General features: G+C 38.5%; 1 long non-coding RNA gene across 6 annotated transcripts; it reads right to left on the bottom strand.

Moving 5' to 3' along the window:
* Positions 1–19326: 19326 nt before the first annotated feature.
* LOC136241254 (uncharacterized) lies at positions 19327–20557 on the bottom strand. Of its 6 annotated transcripts, none has more exons than XR_010694222.1 (7): positions 20476–20557; positions 20348–20429; positions 20156–20301; positions 19718–20036; positions 19586–19672; positions 19496–19529; positions 19327–19447 (listed from the first exon to the last, which is right to left on the bottom strand). It is a non-coding gene; the product is annotated as an uncharacterized lncRNA (long non-coding RNA). The 6 variants fall into 6 exon arrangements; XR_010694223.1 differs by having other exon boundaries at positions 19586–19661; XR_010694226.1 differs by having other exon boundaries at positions 19586–19923; positions 19972–20036.
* Between the last annotated feature and the right edge of the window lie 1056 nt (positions 20558–21613).

The following is a 21613-nucleotide window of genomic DNA, read 5'->3' as shown; positions in this document are numbered from 1 at the left end:
CAGATAGCAATGAAGATGCCGTTGTTGAGTTGAGAAGAGAAATGAAATCTCACCTAGTTACAACAACTATCATGTTATATCATAGAAAGGAGATGTCCCTAACAATTGGACAAGTATGTACCATGTGGAAGGTGTCAACTGTCACCATGGTTACATGTTATCCATAGTTCAACTTGGGTTTCATCATTTGTAAACTAGACAGTGATGTCTTTATTGTGGACCACTGTGTACACAGCAGTTATATATTTCACACCAGAGGACAAACCATCGTCTTTGACTCTACCCATCAACAAGTATTGGAAAATTGAAAGCATCAGTTGTAAATGTAACTTGAAAGAAAGTGGACAATTTGCTGTAAATTTAATTTACTATAGGACTATTACAAAACAGCTCAAACAGAATAGAAGTAGCATACAAGGAAAATATGGCCAAGTTTACTGCAACATCATTGACTGGCAGTTATCATTATGTTCAATTTATGTCTTAGGTTTCCTTATTTACTATATCTGATGAATGGATAGCTTGTAAAAATACTGCTGTCTGCATAGAAAATTGTTAACTAAAAGGCAATGCCAACTAGTTGTTGACTGTTCTATTAGAGTATGTCAATATTAATAATTTTCATGTCATTGGCTAGATGTTTTTTACAGATATAAATAAGCTGCTGGTCCACAATAACTGTTTTTGGTGTTGCTAACTAAATCATCCCACTGTGCTAAATTGTTTTGCTTTTCCTATATGTCAAAACATACACTCAACTTTTACATAATACAAGTTGCTTATTGTTGTCAATTTTTGTATCTGACAACAATTAGTTTGGTGGATCCACAGGATGCTTTTCACAAGTGAATTTCTAGAGATGTTTGCCAGCCATTGGGAGCACTCTGTCAACTTGAAATGCCACTGTATGGCCAGCTGACTCACAATTAGGCTAAAGGCGTGGACACTTTTGGACTTATAATGATATAGACCACAAACATTTAAACTGCAAAAAAGGATGCCACTGCAGCACCCAAAAAAGACCATAATGAAAAAAGTTGCAAAATCAAATGTGCATGTGACAGGCATGTGACAGGCATACAAGAAATGGCAGCAGTGATACTAATGACAAGTGACCGTTAAAAATGATTGACATTAGCATCATCACAGCCATTTTATTATTGACCAGCATCTTTGATTCATAACTTTTCACCTTGACCATTTGTGGGGCTGCATGCACCTTTCACAGATTGTATAGCATGCTAGATCATGATGTATATAGATGATCATGATGTATATAGTAAGAACAATTAGAACATGCATAACTCAAACTATAATTAGCTATACTGACACATAAACTAAAAACACTCATTCTTTCTATTCAGTTGTCTAGACTAACTCCATGTGCTAAAATAAATTGACTGCTTTACAGCTAATTGACTTCCTGCCATGCAGTGACTGTGTGCAAGCTAGTTGAAATTGAACCTTATATTATTGACCTGCACCTGTGCACTGCTATCTCACCATTTGACAAATGATCTGCTGTGCTCAGTATATATTAGAATTTTATACACTGTGTTACAGGTATATTGAACGGGTATACTGAACAATAGTATAGGTATACTGAACAATAATGTTATAGGTATACTGAACAATAGTATAGGTATACTGAACAATAATGTTATAGGTATACTGAACAATGTATCAATTTTTTATTAATAATAATGCTTTACAGAATAGTAATTCTGAAGGTCCGACCAGTGACCACACTGATAGCCTAAAACATACATTAAATAATAGCTACAATGATAACTACATATTTAGTCACAAAATAGCTAAAATTGTTAGATGCATGGTTCTTGGAACAATGGGAACAGGGACAAAGCAAATGAAAACAAGAAGAATTGTCAAAGTTTGCTAAAATATGATTCCATAAAAATTCCTTCAATTTATGCTTTGAAAAGACATTTCAAAAAACTTCTTTTAGATGCTTTTTTGCAACTCGAATACTACTTCTATAGTATAATAAAAATTTTTAGCAACCCACTAAATATTAACATTCTAATTATTGCACACACCTATGTCTGAGTCAAATATGCTCATAATTGCGCCCAACTGCTAGCAAGAATTCCCAAATTTTGTGCTCCTCAGTGTTCCAATTATGCTTGCACTATGCTCCTAAATTAGCAAAATTTCTTACATTTATCTTGGAACATTATAATCAGTGAATGCTCTATTAGAGCATTTCACTATAAAGTGACTATTCTATTAGAGAGTATCAATCTAAGCCTAGAGCGATTTACAGTACTTTTAAGTGTTCTATTAGAGTTCACAGTTTCCACTGACTGTTCAATTAGGAATTATTGATCTATTTCCATGGACTTATAAAGCTCCATAGTTTGAAATATCCACCTAATATGCCAGCATTTATATGCTGGCATAGCACTCCAGCCTATTATGCTTTTTATTATGCTGGCATATTTGTCGCAGGCCTATACACATCCATATTATGATTTTCCAAAATTTGGTCACATTTATGTGTCTCATGACAAACAATAGTGTTTACAATAGTGCTTACAAAAGCTGATGGCAGCATGCAGGGGCTATATTATCTATATAGGTGTACTATAATCCCTTCCTTATAGATCCCTTCCAAATTATTATTTTAGAGATGCTGTCAGATTCCCTAATATCAGATCATACATAATAGACAACCCTGGGTGATAAGTGATAACTGCATGATAACTGATAACTAACACCCCTGCTGACATCCTTGTGTGGGCGTCTATTATCTATGATCAGATATAGCAATCAACTACTCTAATAGAGCATACACATGTTTATTGTATTAATGGACATGCAGATGCATGTTAAGATTATGTGATCAAGTCTGAAAAAAACTTGAATCAGTCTTAGCTATAGCTGGTAAATACTTGTGTGATTGCTTAACATTGTGTATATCCATTTCAAATAAGATATGGCTATAACAATTAATTTTTGAAATATACCCAGGAAAATCTACCTAGAATTCTTTAAATTAATAACTATAGCTATCATGTCCACAGAAAATTCAAACTTAGAAGTTGTGTTTGATGGGCTATAAGAGTGGTTTTGTCAGACCGGCCAGGTCAGGTTCACATGTTTACAAGGAGTTCTATTATCAGCATGTATAAAGTTGCTAGTCCATTCCTTTACATTTGATTCTGGGCCAAACTTCCAAAAGAAGTAAACACCGGCAGTATGAACGCTTTATACGTATGTTCAATGTTTACTTAGCAAATTCGGTCAGCAATAAACCTAGTGCATTGCATATAAAATATAGCTAAGGCCACTCCAAATAAATTCTCTGTTTTCCATCCACCGCCCGCATCTAGTTATTGTCAGCTCTAAATATTCCATTATTCCGTATTCTTCTATTATTTTCTGGTTATTCTTGCATACTGAGAGGCTCAGTAAAAGCCATCTTGAAACAGTTAGACTAGTTTTACTATATAAAGTTCTACATGATTTATTAATTATACCAAACTGTTACACCTCCCATTTAAATCTACTGTATTACGGACCCGACACTCACACAACTTTAAACTAGTACCTTACCAACCAAGAATTGATGTATATAAATATTCCTTCCTCCCAAGAACTGTACCAGAATGGAATAGATTAGATGATGAGATTATTGAGACTGACAGTGTTGAAGAATTTAAGCAAAAATTAGCCCCTTCTATGTATATAGTTAAGTAACTTATCATAATTGTATATATTATTATTGTAATTGTACATATGTATATAATTAAGTAACTTGTCGTAATTGTACATACTTATATAGTTAAGTAACTAATTGAAATTGTACACATGTAATTGCACATCAGCATTATACCCCTGGAGGGTCCTGCTGATTAACAATAAATAATATAAAAAATAACAGTGTGTCAGCTCACGTGTCAGCAGTGCTATCGAGTTGGCACAAATTTCACGTTTGCACTATTTTTGCAACTTGAAAAGGTTAAACATGCTTTTATGCAGCTTGTTATGGTTGTGCCAGGAAAATAATGGCTTGAAAAGCTGCCAATCTTATAATGAAATAATGGAAATGGACCACCCGCCCGCATGCAAATATGCTTGAGTCCAGGACGGGAAACAGAGAATTTATTTGGAGTGGCCTACCATTAAAATAGTTCTCTTAATTTTTTTACACGTTAGCTACTCCTAAAATATAAATCAGTTGATTTGTGTAACATTCTTAAACATCCTCTCCTAAACCATTGTGTAGCTGATCAGCTACAAGTTTAGTGGTAGAGTATCCCTTTGCCAGTTCCTAGAACTGACTCAGAACAGCTGTACTAATTAATGGAGAAACTGTGAAAATTGAGTTTGCCTAGCAAGCTTCACGCATGCGCATGTTAAGTGCACTTTTAGAATCCCGTAATCGAAAGGAATTACACAATCCCCACTCTGGTTGGTTTGGCGAATAGCTGTCGTCTCTATGGTCGGATCATGGAAGAGGGACCAGGAACGAAACGAATTAAAACAGAATCAGAGTTAGAAGGTATTTTTGTTAATTTCATCGATGTAAGGCCACAATTCGTTAATAGACTCTTTCCAAAAATACGCCACTGCTTACCAACCATCTTTGATTCGGGCCAACCAGTGCTATTGGTGCAGGTAGCGTTCATGATGCCTCATAATTGCTGTGTTCCGGAAAAAAAAAGGATACAGAACAGTTTTAGTAGACGGAAAAGAAGCGAAAGTAAGGTAAGTAAGGGGGTTTCCGGACAGCTGGGTAAGGTAAATGAGGGTAATTCCGGACACTCTTTAGTAAAATTGCTCTAACACTGCACTCACAGCGAGTTAAGACAAACTCTAGGAATCATTTTAAAGCCTATCTCATGGTGCATCTGCAGTACAAATTTCGTTTCGATACAATCAACTGCTGAGGAGTTATGAGCCGAAATTTAATAGCGTGTAAAAATGCAACATGCGGCTAATTCCGGACACTTCCAATAACAAGCAAGTAGCGCCTTCCACAGGTTATACCAATCCTCTTTGAAGTATGGAGACTAAAGTACCACTCATCTGCAGCTTATAAGTCAAGTAGAAAGTTCATACCCTTTGGGAGAAAGCAACAGTACGTATTTTAAAAAGTTTATGTAATTCGCTTTGTATTTCAACCGAGCAGCTGCTGAAAAATCGACTGCCACTCCACCTGTGCCACATGGATTCTTATGATTTTTAGTATGCAATTAGCCGAGAGTATGATCTTTATGTAAATCTTTGAAAATCGAAAATACGAGCTTGGGCTACCTGGCTAGATAAACATTTTCAAAGTTTTTGAACAAAATTACTCGTGATTGCGCTACAAATACGTGTCAAACTTCAAGGTGGAATAATGGATTCACTTCAATTTTGGTTTGTAGATAGGCCATAGGACACTGCATTAGCATACCAAATTGTAGGCCCAGGGATTCTACCATTGTTGAGAACGATCTAAGTGTCCGGAATTAGCTGCTGTCCGGAATTACCCACACTTACCTTATTCCGGACACTTAGTTTTTAATCTGCTACTGAAGGATGGAATAGAAACCAATCAGACTATGGTTTAAGTACCCTATTTGTGTACTATAAAATACTAAAGTTTTGTTTTGATAGCTTTAAGGATTGCCGAGATACATCACAATTTGCTTGCGCGTGTAGAATATTTTTGTGTAAAAAACTTTTACTACGCATGTTAACAGGAGATTGAGGACACCGTTCATAATTCTAAGCGACCATAGGCAGCACAAATGATCAGTCATACATGATTTAGAGATAGTACAACTGGAATCCAAGCCCATTACCTGCGATGTGTTAACTGGCACGCACAATCAACACAACCAGCAGCCCAGTGAAGCCCCAAGCAAGGATCCGCAGGGCTACACTACTCAACTATGCTGTTTCGGTGTTAAGGCAAGGACTGATACAGATTTCGAAGCAGTAGATCAAATGTCGCATCTTCGAAAGTGCTGCAAGACATACACACGGTCCGAGCAAGGTTGGCAGCAGTTCTGCTTCTTAAAAATCGCTGTCACCAACAAAGTAACCACACAAACAGAATGCTATCAGTCTCTGCTGGGCCTTGACACTCAATAGAGTGTAGCATTTCCCATAACAATGGCAGGTGCGTCTTTCTTTAGTGGTGTCCGGAAACCCCAGCCACATAAATTTTTGACAATTTCTCAAACTGCAAATTTAAACTGCTCTTTCTCCTAGTACCCTATACTTCACCACCCACAATTTATACCACCGATAGCCTAGTTCATTAGCTACAATTCGGCACTAAACATTTTAAAATCCGTTTTTCTTTTGAGGAGGAATGAACAAATTTCTTATGCGTGTGCAAACTTTGTCCGGAAACACCCACCCCTACCTTATCGTTCCACACCTTTCCAGATGCTTCTAAAAGCGAACTAAGAAAGCGTTGGTTAATAGCTATTCGCCGTGATATTGATAAGTAGCTAGTCGCTATATATAGCTACGAGCTGCTACTCAGCAAGCCTTGTGTGTGTAGTCATGTATGGTCTTTTAGGTAATTTGTGTTTTTTTCCCCAATTTTCAACCTGGACAAAACACCAAGATATGCTCATTACATTTTGAACCAAAAGATTTTTATAACTTTTGGGGTAGCTATAGATACCTTAGGGAAGATGCTGTCCCATCCATTTTCCTTTTAAGCCATCCGTATCAAAAGGTAGAACAACACAAGTTTCTTGTGGTGAGGTAGAAAGATGCTCAGAAGCTGCTGTCAGCCTTCCTCAAGCTACCCAAAGTGATGATGACGCTGAGACTGATACAACATCAGACTGTGATTGCCAGTATGTGTACAACAAACTTCAGAAGGACTTAAATGAAGCCACACAAGAGATATCAAGGTTGAAGAAACTACTTGAAGAAAGCCAACATAAAGAGCAACAGTTACAACAACAATTAAATTAAATGAACTCAGAGTGCAGTAGACAGCAGAAACTAGCTGAGAAACAAAGATTTTGTTTTTCCAACTTTGAGACCTCTGAAAGTGATGTCCAATTTTACACAGGGTTACCTTCAGCTGACGTGTTTTACCAACTGCTAGACTATTTAAGCCCAGAAAGAAAGTGGTCAAATGTTTACCAGACCACTGCTCAACAGTGGACAAACTGTCAACAAAAACAGAGTTCTTAAGCTTCTTGGAGAGAGAGTGATGAAGCACGAGGACATCCCGCTACATTAAGCCAGATAGATGAACTGTTTTTGATGTTGGTTCGCCTAAGACTCAATTTGAAGGAGCAAGATCTTGCCAACCGTTTTGAAATTTCAACTTCATCTGTATCTAGAATATTTGTCACCTGGATAAATTTTTGCTACCTTCATCTGGGCTCATTACCTTGTTGGCCTGATCACACTACCATTTCAAACACTATGCCTGCAGCTTTTAAAGAGCTTTATCCTGGTACAACAGCCATAGCTAATTGATGCCACTGAAATTAAGGTAAAAATACCATATTCACTATTGCTGCAATCTCAAACATATAGCAACTACAAATCCACAAACACTTTCAAGGCTTTGATTACTATCAGCCCAGCTGGCCATGTGATATTTGTTTCATCTTTATATACTGGATACATATCAGACACACAACATGTTGTGTTGAACGATATGGGTTTCTAGGCTTGTTACAAAGGGGTGATGAAATAATGGCTGACCGTGGATTTACTATTGAGAATTTGCTTTTACCACTAGGTGTAAGACTGAATATTCCACCGTTTTTAGGCGACCAAGAACAGTTGGAAGGAAGGGAAGTGGTGGAGACACAGCAAATTGCATCATTACGTATACACATTGAGAGAGCAATTCGTCATGTGAAAGAATTTGACATTTTATCTGGAATAATGCATGCTTCAGTGGCAGCTTCTGCGAATCAGATTTGGACTGTGTGTTGCCTGTTAACTAATTTTCAAAGCCCATTAATATCCTGTTAAGTTGTATTCTAGTAAACAATGTACTTACAACTACACAAAATGATAATCGTAAACCATGTGAACTACAAATGACATTGAAGTCAATTAAATTTCTTATTAAAAATAAAGTGTTCCCACAGCTACTATACAATTATGTTAATAACCACACTACACATGGACAAGTATTTAGTAATCATGTTTATGTTATATGTTCACATGTTTTAGGTAAAATGTAAAATCAGTGAGACTCAGATGAATAGTTTCCCAAAATTCAGAATCAAATCTGATGGAAAAATTCTTTAAAGTATAAATCATGAAATCACACCAAGTCACCTTAGCTAATGCCATCTGTCCTTGTACCTGGTAATAGTGCTTGTGCTGTTTCTTCAGGGTGACTTTACCATCAGACAGTTCAGCAAAAAAATTAGAATCATCAGTAGCTTCTTCAACAGTTGATAACAGGTGAGTGTATGGGCATTTTATTTCTAATAGACCAACTGAAATTTCAGACGGGCCCATAACAATACCATCTGGTGAAGCACCAAGCCACGGCAATGATGGATTCATGACAAATCCACAAAATCCTACAGTAAAACCTGTTGTAGAAATGTAAATGTTACGAGCCTTTAGCTCATTGTGGCATCCATGGCTTAGTTGTGCTGACAGGGAGGCATACTCTTTTATTTCAAAAAAAGAATTAACAAAGGTATTTGTGGGAAGTGATCACCTCAACAGTACATCTCCAAAGCAAGACGCTGTCACTTTCCCTATTCTTGATACTTTCCACTGTGTGGACGATGACTGCTGTTTGGTACTCTGCTCTAAATCATGTGCTGCTTTCAATGACATTCTCAGTTTGTCAAGTGTTAGTGCTTGCTGGTCATTCTTAATGCTATATACACAAGGTATGCTATCCAGAATACCTATTGGTAAAGATGGAAGTATCTGTGTAACTGGCTTACTGTTATCATCTAGCTTCTTGTACTCTAGACTTTGATACGAGATGATACTGCCTTTGGGTACCCATCCAAAAGGTGTGATGATTAGTTTTAGCTGACTATCATTGTCAGGGAGTATCTGAGCAAATGTACATGTGGGCTTGCTTTCAAGTAGGCCTGCTTTCAGGTTAGGCTGTTGTTCATAGCTATAATCTTGTACTGCATGAGCCCTAGCTTCATATAATGTGCAAATTGCTGGGAGCTTTTTTGTTTCTTCTTGTTGTTTTGCGTTGCAGAAAGCTACATTCATGACTGGTTCAGCTTCAATATGAGAGGGGCGAGGTTTATGCCATGACTGCTGCATTTGGGTACAAGTCATGTCCTCAGGAACATATTGAAGCTTCATCATCACATAATGGATAATTTGTTTCAGCAAGCCAATGGCATGACTGCACATTCCACCTTTCCCAGCTACACATGAGCAGACAGCTCTTGTAACGCTGTGAGAATATACACTAGAAATGGCTACTTTGACTTCATGCATTGTGTCATGCTTCTTCTGGCTACGATAGCAGCGGGCTTTAATAAAAATAGAGTTGTTTATAGTACAAAACATAAGATATTTTCCTGGAATGTAGCCTCCCTTAAAATACTGATGTCCTCGTTGCAGTGTAGAATAATCAATATTTGTTGGTACATCTTTCTTCTTAGCGGCTTTCAACTGCTTCCCCAAAGCTTGCAAGTGCATAAGGATGATGTTTTCTGTAATTAAAGGAGGCAATATTCCCTGTATTTGCTGAGTGTAAGGGCCCTTAGGCCATGATGCAAACTCAACGTCTATCAAAAGAAGTTGTGACATAGTGTGTTCCATTTCACTGGTACTAGAGTTCTTATTGTTGGCATTCGGATCTTCAGTTCTTTTGTCCCAACCATTGGCAATGAATGCCTTGACCCTATTATTAGAATACAAAATATATAGCTAATGATCACTATGCAATATAGCTACTGGCTTAGCTATTACATGATGCCTTCCTAATTAAATATTAATAGCTAGCTATACCGGCGCTTTAGTGCTTGCTGAAGCTACTGAAGGCACACTGTATGGCTGAGACTTAGCTGTAGTACAACGCACATGGCATCAACTTCTAAAACAGTATGAAAATAGGCTTATCAGTAGTTTGAACACAGGCAATACAGCTACCTTTTCACATAATCATTCTTTGTCTTCAACTTGGATAACCCCGTAGCTCCGTGACAATGCAACCAGAACTTCAACTCTGATATCTTAAGAGCTTTTGGAGCTTGGTCGTCTAAGGAAGCACCAGGAATATCAGCTTCCGTTAGCGTAGGACTGCCCTCGGAAGCCATTAATTGCACCTATCGTTAATTAAAATAAATTTACGTGGCCCCAATCAAAATGTTGGAAAGATGGTTGCTAAGTAGTGACGTATTTTTGGAAAGAGTCTATTGTCGTGTCTGGTGGGTAGTCCCATACCGGCCAGACCGCTTTTATTTATTTATTTATTTTTTCGTGTGTCGAGGGGAAAAAGGTCTGGTGGATCTCCAATAGCGGTTTTGTGCAATCAGGCTCCAGGAGTGTTTAAATACACAAAAGAAAAATAATAATAGCGGTCTGGGTACGAGACTATGGTAGGGTCCACAAACCGAAAAATCAACTTTTACAAATCGATCCCATGTGGGATGTTCATCGTAGTATACCATTGCTAGATCCACCATGAAACCGGATTCACAATTATTGTCTTCACAGAAATATCGCTTTTTGCATCTCACGTGGTGCAAAATTTATTTTTTAAATTTCGTGCTCAACACAAAGGACCAGATGAAACTCGCTACTTAGCCAGATCTTATATCTAGAGTTGATGTGGTTGAAAAGTACACACAGCAGTAAGCAAATGATTTGCTACATTCGTGGCACAGGGCTCCTTTCTTTTAAAAATTGCAAAACGAAATACAAACTTTCGAATTCAAGCTGCCCTACCAGCCAAGACAAGAAAAACCAAATATCCTTCACAGTATTATGATAAGGTTGGGTGGATAGTCTGTCTATGCTGTAAGTCTGGAAAGGATCTGAGATTTCTCACCATCTGGGTGACAAGCGTCAAAATTTTCTGCAACATTTGAGAAGTGTATTGTGCTTTTTAGCCATTTCCAACGCTTCTGAAACCACAGTACCAAGGGCGTAGGCAGGGGGGGTTCGGATGGTTCGGACGAACCCCCCTTTCAAAAGCAGAATTTTTTTAAATTAAAAAATCACACCAAATCTTACAGCCCTGGAGCTCTCCGGTAGCTACTTTCCAACTGGCGCTCCTCTATACTACTCTTGAGGGTCACATCACATTAATGCTGAACCCTACAAATCATATCTATTGCATCACGTGATCACTTGCGCACGTGATGAATGGCGCGGGTGAAATGGCGAGGGACTGTTCAGTGGTTGGTTGGGACATATTACAAGCTTAAGGTTGAGTGGTCGTGTTATACATGTGTCAGGTTAGCACGAACTGCGAATTGTTGATGTATATTTACCTGATGAATTGTTCGTTTATTTATTACATGTTTGGTCACGTGATGTCTTGAACATATTGGAGTACAAGCCAAGTCTGAAGTTATTGACCATCAACAGGAGGACCGGCTGAGAATAATGTATATAGCTGGAAAGAAGTATTGCCAACTAAGGGACTCGAGTGTGGAGGGCTTACGTGTGCTAGGAAATTGAAGTTGGCTGTCAGTATGCTGTCTGAAAGTGAAGATTAGTTAGTTTTACGATAGGTTTATAGTTTCTATAAGCTGCATAAACAGCAGTGTGTAGGTTTTAGCTAGTTAGATGCACAAACACCTTTTAATGTTACTGCCTAAGGGCACATTTTTTTATGCATCATTTTCGTTCAAACATGGTCTAGGGGAAGCACCCAGGCCTTCCCCTTAAGACATTCCAGCTACTTTAAATCTGAACCCCCTTCAAAATAATCCTGACTACGCCCCTGCGTACCCATCAGTGACAGACTGGAATGATGGCAAAAGATGTCCCTGGACAGTTGGTGCCAGTGGTATTCAGTTATTATTTCATCGATACCCTCCACGCATCGTTTGAAGCTCTAGACCACTGGAGGTAGCTAAATCGTCCAAAACTGATTTCACCTATTATGCTCCACAGTGGCTTCAACTCTTTAATAGATCACCCTACAGCACCATCATGTTGCAAAATACTCAAAAATTAACTGAAAAAAGCACGAAATTTTCATTTTCAAATCAAGCTAGGTGGGGCTCCTGGCTAGGTGGGGCTCCTGGCAAGCTGCTGGAATACTACATCATATGAAATCACAGAAACAACGACTGCTACTACTGCCAAACATTTTGGTCCATCTTTTATCATCATTCTAAACAAATTTAGATGATCAGTGCAGCATCAGAAGTGCTGGAAAGGACTAGAGAATCCTGTAAAATGTAGCACGAAATTTTTGACGTTTGTCACCCAGATGGTGAGAAGTCTCAGATCCTTTCCAGACTAACAGTATAGACAGACTATGCACCCAACCTTATCAGAATAGTGTGAAGAATAGTAGGCTTTACTTGTCTTGGCTGGTAGGGCAGCTTGAATTTGAAAAATCGTGCTTTGTTTTGTGATTTTTGAAAGATAGCAGCCTTGTGCTGGAAATCAAACAAATCATTTACTTATTTCTGTGTGTACTTTTTAACTACAACAACTCTAGATAAGATCTAGCTAAGTAGCAAGTTTCATCCGGTCATCTGTGTGGAGCACAAAATTTAAAAAATAAATTTTACGTCTCGTGAGATATAAAATTCGATATTTCTGTGAAGACAACAATTGTGCTTCCGGATTCATGGTGGATCTAGCAATAGTATGCTGCGAGGAACATCCCACAATGGTAGGGGAATTGATTTGTAAAAGTTGATCTTTTGGTTTGCAGACCCTAACTATGGCCAGACGGCTTGTTTCTCTGATCCGTCCACACATACTGGGGGAGGGTATCCATTTGACATCACACGCAATATTTCCGTGTACTGCAGATTGCATTTCCATTTAAAAATTCTGTGTCACATGCATGCATGCACACACAAGATTGAAAATGTTTTGTTTCACGGAACAAGTTAGTGACGTCTGGGACTATGATTTCCAGCTTGTAAAAGTAGCTCTATGAAAGATTGCATTTGAAAACGTGTGTATTAAAGCAGTGCATGTGCCATGAAATTTTTAAATGGAAATGTAATCTGCTGTAATTACAGGTTATATTCGTGAATGCATGTGGCAACAAGCTGAAGAATGGTGACGAAAACAAGTAAAGTGTGGTGCATTTGCTATGTTATTCATTGCTTAGCAATATTGCTTCACAGCTGGAAGAAACAGGGTCATTAAACTCCAGCTGCTCGTTGGCTGATTAATGCATTCACCTTAATTTTATTTATTTATTCCCACCCTTCACTTGGCTATTAATATTAGTAATGTCACTTCTCCAACTTCCTCATCTTTCCGCAGCCTGTACATAACACTTCCTCTTCTGTCAGCTAGGAGGAGACATGTATGTCAGTTTGGCTCATCATGATGATAATGATTGCCTATTCAGTTTATGGGTAGGGCTCTCTTCCAGCAATGCCTGAAATTACTTTTTTGAAATTTGAAATGTCCTGACAGTGTCTGAGGTCAGCTATACAAGCTTAGAAAGTAAGTTGTACAAAACTAGAATACAGAGACAGAGATATGTCAATACAACCTACTGATAACTTACAAAAGTAACAACAAAGATAGGGATAGGTAAAAACATCTGGCTAGCTAATTATACTAATAAGCTACAAAAAGTAATAATATTATGTATGCATATAAGAGAGATTAATTAAGTATGAAGTCATCAGTGAAACAGATGCATCTAGATGGCGTTTTCAGCCATTTTGATACCATGCAGACCACCCACCATAACTAGTGAAAGTGTTTATTCTGGGCAATCAACAGCGGTCAGGTTGAGGAAACAATTTGAAGATACACAATTTACTTTCCGGGCTTATTTTTCACAGCGTGTATTGTAGTTTGACACTCTCCCTCCCCCATTATATACTCTATTGCACAGTAGTAGAGCGGCATAGTGCCAAAAAATAGGCAATTCGTGCACTTTGTGATACAATTATGAAACTTTCCACACAAATTGTGCTCCACATGACATGTTTGTTGATATAGAGCCATCACAGATTTGACCTTTGGTGACCTTTAGAGCCATTTTTCACTGAAAATTAACCTTTTTTGTCTTTATCTCCCTGAGGCATTATTTTACACTGTTAAAACATAGTATCAAATTAAAGGTGTTGATCCAAGAACTGTATTGACTTGTTTGAAGTATGTATCCCAGAGTTGGGGTAACTAGTTACTTTTGTAACTAAGTTATGTAACTGATTACTTTTAAAGTAACTAGTAATATAACTAGTTACTTGCTTTGTAACTAGTAACTTAAAACTAGGAGTAATTGTCTGAAAAGTAACTAAGTTACAATAGTAACTAATTACAATAGTTACATTGTAACTATAACTAATTATGCTTTAAAAGCAAGAGCACTTCAATTTTTGTGCCATATATGCTACAGCCACATTAAGTAGACATATTCTGTTTACTGTTCTCTATGATTTAATGTTACCTGAGAATGTGACATGCAACTCCAGAAATTTTTTGGATTTTAGACTCTCTTTGATTGCTGCTTGTGGTGGATTCTGAGGTACTTGATAACGATGTACTGCACCAGAAAAAATTTTGCATTTTAGACTATTGTAAATTGCTTCTGGTGTATTCTCAGGTACCTCAGAATGTGACATGCTACTCCAGAAATCACTCAGATTGCTTCTGGTGCATTGTGAAGTACCTGAGAATAACAATGCCGCTCCAGGAAATGCTTGCACTTTACATTCTCGTTGATTGTTTCTGGTACATTCTGAGGCACTTTATTAAAACTATTGCTTAAATTTAGGGGGAGACAAGAATTTGTGAAAGGGGGGTGAGTGCCACTCCCCCAAAATGTGGCCCAGTATTTTCTTACTCAATAACTGCACCACAAGACCATTAAAATTTTGTAGAGGCAATGTATAAGTATTGCTCTGCAATATACGCTCAGATTCTTGCACTTACTCACAAAAAATGACAAGAAAGTAGAAACTAGGCCCACGATACCTTAATGGCACCTTGCCGGGTATAATCAAGCCAAAAGTGCCTTCAGTACGATCCAATAAGGTTGTTGTTATTCAGTAGAATTTTCATTGACTGACTGACTAATGCCTTCAGACAAGCATAACTCAATACAACAGCTAAGACTATATACGTGCTTGATTTTTCACTGATCGACGTCGCTTCAGCCTAACAGGTGCTTTTTAGCATGCCGCAGTATACACAATGCACAAATTATGGACTTACCTTGTATCTCATTTCTCTTCACTGACAGCTCAAGGCAATTGCGTGTGATGGCTTCCTTAGGTTTGTAATGAGAATCATTCTAGTATTTCACAGTGACTGCATGATTGGTTTACAGGGAATATATATTGTACAGTTTGGCTGTTTTTTTGCATGGATTTCACTTCTTTTGCATTTTCAATACCCTAACTTTAAAGACATCAGCTCTGGTTAATTGACAGTCACTGGAGAACAGCACCAGCTGCCATTGTACGATCACTGCTATATGGAGCATGTCCTGGCTAGCCACACAGTCTCCTGCAGCATGCTAAAGAGCGCCTTGAATTGGTGCATATCGTATCAAAAGATGGAATGGCACCAGATATATCATACAGGTCAACGTGTGTCTTGACTAATAAATACTGAAAGCAAAGTCTTCATTTTCTGTTATGTTCCACCCAATACACTGTATTACAAACAAACAAGAAGTGCCTCTTCACTCACTACATAAATTACAAATAATTTCTGTCATTAAATATGATAGCCAGCACAAGAAAGCCATTACGTGCTACCCACATACATGGTAGTGGATAATGAAATGGAACACAAAGTAAATCAAAGGGCATGAGTTGAGCCTAAACAACTTTGAGGCTGTAGCCTTTGCATTGGTCAGGTATTGCTTTGCTGAAAGCATTAACTGGGTGGTTAGTGCAAAATTAAAACTTTCATGGGGTTGCTGTGGAGGCATGTTTGTGTCATGTTTGCTGTCAAGTTGTCATGAATGAAAATGGAGGCTAGTTATAGTTTTGGGGTGACATTTTGGGCAGAAAAGTACAAACCAACATGATCCCTACTATACAGTGCTACCATACTTTTGTGTTTGTGGGTATCAGAATAACAAGATTTTATAACAAACTTACTTCTATACCAGATGACTTTCCACTTTGTACTGCATCCTAAGTTATTCTTTGATAAATTCAGCTGAGTACTTTTTTTTCTGTGTACAGTAATGACTGTTTTGATTACCATTTGTAATTACTTCTACAGAGGAGGAAAAACTATAGGATACAGATTCTTGTTGGTGTCGTACTACACTCTCATCTCTGCTGGAAGACCCCAGTACACATGATGTGACATTCAAGACATCTGATGGTGGTAGTGTGAATGCTCATAGGGTAAAAGTAGCAGCTGGCCTGGTTCATGCTACGTTGTATGGTAACATGAAAGAGAGAGGTCAGAAGGAGCTTGAACTACCTAATATAGACAGCAGTATATTTCAGGAGATGTTCTGTTTTATTTATACTGGTCAAGTGCAAGCAAGTTTAACTACATGCTTGAGCTTGTTACAAACTGCTGACTATTTTGGTATTGATGCACTGAAAACAATTTGTTTACGTATGGTTAAGAAGGGAATTACATTAGACAATTACCCTGATGTTTCTACCGTTGCTGTAGAACATCTCAGTGTTTGAAGCTTGTGTAAAATTCATGGACACCTTCAACTATGAAATCCATGGGTTTGATCCTGACAAACCATCACCACTACCACTGATAGTTGCTTTCTTGAAGTCATCCAACATTGAATCTCAAGAGCTGGATTTGTTTCTTACAGCTATTTATTTGTGTGATATGCAGAAAAATGTGCCAAGTGCTGATGATATCAAGCTGGTTTTCAACAGATTCGATACCCTCTCATACTGAAGGATCACCTGATTGAGGTAGTGCATCCAACAAATATGGCTGATCCTGATCTTTACAAAGCTGCTGTAGAGTATCATAACACTGGCAGATTTGATGGACCCAAAGAACAAATGGAACTTAGAAAATACTATTTTGATTTTAATGAAGTAGAAGGGTTGTATACTGAACATATGGTTAAGGGTACCATAATACTCTTTTCTCGATATTCTCGACATTCTAGTGTTACAACAATGTTAAATGAACTTGATTGGAAATCATTAGAAAAGCGAAGAGATGACTCAATCTTAGTTATGTTTCACAAAATCATTAATCAGTATGTAGATATCCCTTATGATCATATTCTTCATAAAGTCCCAAGCACCACCCGTAGTAGTAGCAGGAAATACCTACATTTACCCTCAAAAATTGATTCCTACATGCAATCATTCTTCCCTAAAGCAATTAGACTATGGTATCACCTACCTGATCACCTCATGGAAACTGATAATGTTGATACTTTTAAATCTTTACTATTATAGTTACATGTAATTTATTAAGTTTATTAACGTTTAGTTTGTTAACTAATCATGTACATTATACTCGTGATTGAGGTTTGTACATTATACAATAATAATAATAATAACAAAGTCCCATCTGACTACCAAGAAGTCTACCACCATGGTACCCATATGTCTCCCACTGCTAGATCCAATTCCATTCATGTTTTGTCTTAAATCATGTGCTAACAAAGGAAAAACAAGTGTCACCATAAGGTATAAAAATCCTTCAGATAGGGACAAAGTGAGTGTTGAAGAAATTCCTATCGGGGAGGAAGTAGATTGATATGTTGATGATGAAACTGGCCGTCTATGTGTTGTAATTGGAAAAGCAGTGCTGCGTGTTCCTGAAAAAGATGAAGATTTGTATCTGTCAGTTACATTGGGTAGTGTAGATGATCAGATCCTTATACTGAGGATGTAACATTACACATGCAGCACCTTGTGTGCAGCTGGGAATTTATTCACATTAAAGCACTTATATTATATGTATGTGATCATCTCAACAAAAACCTGACTTGTTCACAAAACTTCCATTTTTTTTTCTCAGCATTATCTGCAGTATCCAAGGAATGGATCACCAAAGTTTCAACCTTCTGTGGTGAGTAGTTTTGGAATTATTGCGCTAGACAGTAGAAAGACCATAATTGATTTGTGTATGGCGACTGCACTGAAAATAAACTACAGGTGCTTACATTTGCAGCCAAAACTTCCATTAGCATTAGTCTAGTATAATGTTGTGATTTGGCTTGAAATGTTCACTATAGATTAGCAAATCAGCCAAGGCATAGTGTTAGTCCTGTAGTCACTTACTAATCAAGACACACGGTAGTGTGTCGTGTGGCCCAAGAAGCCGGCGCGCCACAAAGTGAGTATATTTACAGGAAGAAAGTAAATGCAATTTTCACACCTTTGTAGCTCCGTGATTCCTTATCCGATTGAAACCAAAGTTGCTACAGAAGTGCCGGCTAGGTAGGGGAGTCCACATTCCAAATTTGAAGAAAATCGCTCCAGCAATTTCCGAGATACAAGCGGCCAAAGTTTGGGTTTTTTTTCTTAGTTTTTTTTCTTCTACTTCTTTTCGCACACTTTGTAAAATCCGCCATAAAAAACGAATGCGTGCTTCAATCAGGCTGAAATTTGGCACACGTAAAGGGCTCATTAAGGCGAATCTCAGTAGGTCTACCAAGTTTGGAAAGAATCCGATGAACATTCACGGAGTTATGACCGATTATTTGCGTAAAATTAGGTCGAAGGTCTGTCATGCCCACAGGGTAAACCGCTTGAAGGAATGAGCTGAAAATTGCTATGTAGATGGAGTAACTGTCGTAGGAGTGCCTTTTTGTGGTTTGAAAGGAATCCGGTTTAAGGCCATCGAGATATGACACAAAACCCAACCTGTGTCAAAATTACGCGATCGATTTTTATGAATATAAAAACAATTAGTTTTCACGCCTACCAGGCAAACCGCTTAGAGCAGTGAGCTGAAAATCAGTGTGTAGCTGGAATACACAGGAATAACGCACCTTGATTGCGGACAGCGTACCCAGGGAATTAGACACCGCGTAGTGGGAGCAGGCGGTTGAGATGCGGTTATCCGCATAGGCGTACGCGGACTACTGTTAGTACCCCGTTTGGGACCACTTGTACGCGGATGTACGCGTCTCACCCACGAAGAAATCCGTACGGTGCCATCAATAAACCGCCTAGTTCTCCGTAAGCACCTATCCGGTGTCTGCCAATGAGCCCAAAGGGTCACGCAGGATCCTACGCGCGGGCCGCTGTGTCCGATAATGAGTTCAGTTTTTGTCACGTGAAAGCATAATTTAAAATGCATAAAATTCCACAATAAAAATAAAAAAGTCTTGTTCATTCTCTTACACAACATTCTTAGCTCCATGCATTCCAACGTTCCAGTTCTGTCAATAACAAAAGTAAGATGATGCAGCTACACACTACACATGTACCTTGAATAACTGTTCGAAGCAAAACAAGTTCAACCTGAAGAAAAACATACATTACAGTGTATCACAAACTGCACATTACTATACACTAACCTAGCACATGCCAAAGTACCAGATGTGAACACTACTTGTGTGAATACGTAGGTCTTTATTGCAAACACGACAACACCTGGAAAAAGCCTATACATAATGGAAAGAAAATAGTTACATACTATCAGCACGTACCATAGTCACGTGTCCATCAGCTACCACTGTTTACAAGTTGACTTTGACGTTAGCAGAAAGTGGAATATCCATTAGAAGTTTCTGGTTAAGGTAAAGAGTTTGTTTTGTGGTTGATGTCTGCCATCACGTGCTGGAGGGGTCATCATACTGCTATGATCAGTTTGCAACAATTTGGCTTCCAAAGACTGGCTTAATGCCATAGGATTCTGTTAACAGTCTCTGGTGTTTCAGTTATTGAGTACTTGACAGCTTACGTTGCAAGTAGTGGCAAGGAAATTCCATTGAGATGCTAATGCTGTAAAATATCTTGTAGGAAATCCTAAAAGATAAAGGCAAAATAATTTGATAGCACTGAACTACTGTTGGAAAGCTGGCTAGACAACTGGTACACAGAGAAACACATTAAATTATATCAAGCTACACTAAAACAAGTCTTACCATGAATTTGAATAGTAGGTAACTAAAATCCTTACGACAGCCAAACAGCCCGTGGTACGATTGCATCCCAGCAACATAGCAGATATTGGGTTGACATCATCCACTAAGGGCACACGTGAACTTTGGTGCAATAAACTGCGACTACACTACAAAACAGCCATGGCTTACCAACCAAAACACAACTATACTTACCAAAGAGTAAATACCATCACACAGCTTAGTGTTCTAAGAGAAGAAAGCAGACTAGGACGGTAGTTCTCTCAACCCGGAATGTCTGTTATAATACATAAAACAGTTATTAAAAACAATACGTATTTCACCGTATCGATTGGCGAAAACAATCTGAGGTGTTTGACACGATGGTATCCTTCACATCTAGATCTGCTCAGTCAAGCGCCATTAAGCAGGGCCGCCCAGAGAAATTAAGGGGCCCAGGGCAAAGAGTTAAGGTGGGGCTCTTGACAGTGGCGGATCCAGGATGGGGCATTTGGGGCATTTGGGGCAAATGCCCCCCCCCCCCCCCCCCCCCCCTTCAAGAAATTGCATACAAGATCGAGATACTCTAATAGAGCAGTCAATTACTCTAATAAAGCAGTCACAATGTTTGTAGCTTACCTATGAAGCTATAAATTTTTACATAACAGACGTGATATAGTTGGTAAGGATAACTAGCTATTATTGTCGTGACCTTTTTTTTTTTTTTGGTCTTCAAGCAAGTTTTTTTGGTCTTCAACTGTTTTTCAGAAAGGTGCCCCCCCCTCTTTCCAAACTCTGGATCCGCCCCTGCTTGACCCAAGTTGTAAGGTGAAGACAAAAAAAAAAAAAAAAAAAAAAGGTCACAACCTGCTGGCAATGACAATAACTACCCATCACCAACCATATCTCCTTATCTATAAGCTTGCTATACTGCTCCTCTGAAGAATACTATGACTGTTCTATTAGAGTATTTAGATCTGACTGCTCTATTAGAGTATATCGATCTTTTAAACAGGTATTCAGTGGGCCCTTCATGGGGCCTCCTGGGGCCCCTTTCAGGCTGGGGCCCGGGGCAAAATGCCCCAGTTGCCCCCCCTGTGGGCGGCCCTGCCATTAAGTCTCAGCTGCCAAGCACCTGAAAACCCCCCCCAAATTCCATGAAAGTATCGTCGCAATCATTGGTATTGAGTAGCGCCAATGTTGCGCCATGTTTAACCCTAGTTTTCTTCAACAATCCGGCTACGTTAGACTAGACTGTTTAGCGTCAGTATCCAATCACTTCCGTCAAAAAGAAACCGCACGTGATTTTGATGATCAAAGATGGTTTGTTGTGCGCACGCCTCCACCAGTTAAAAGGTGTGCATCTGTTAAAATAATTCCAGAACAATCTTTAGACCTCGTGTGGTACCTATCATTCTGCTACTGTATTGTGTTCAAGTATTGGACGATAACGGAAGAAACAACCGTCTCTTCGTTACCGAC

This window comes from Dysidea avara, chromosome 12 (genome assembly GCF_963678975.1).
Source record: "Dysidea avara chromosome 12, odDysAvar1.4, whole genome shotgun sequence".
NCBI classification, from domain to species: Eukaryota; Metazoa; Porifera; class Demospongiae; order Dictyoceratida; family Dysideidae; genus Dysidea; species Dysidea avara.
The sequence above is the reverse complement of the archived record's forward strand: the minus strand, read 5'-3'. Positions and strand labels throughout refer to the sequence as shown.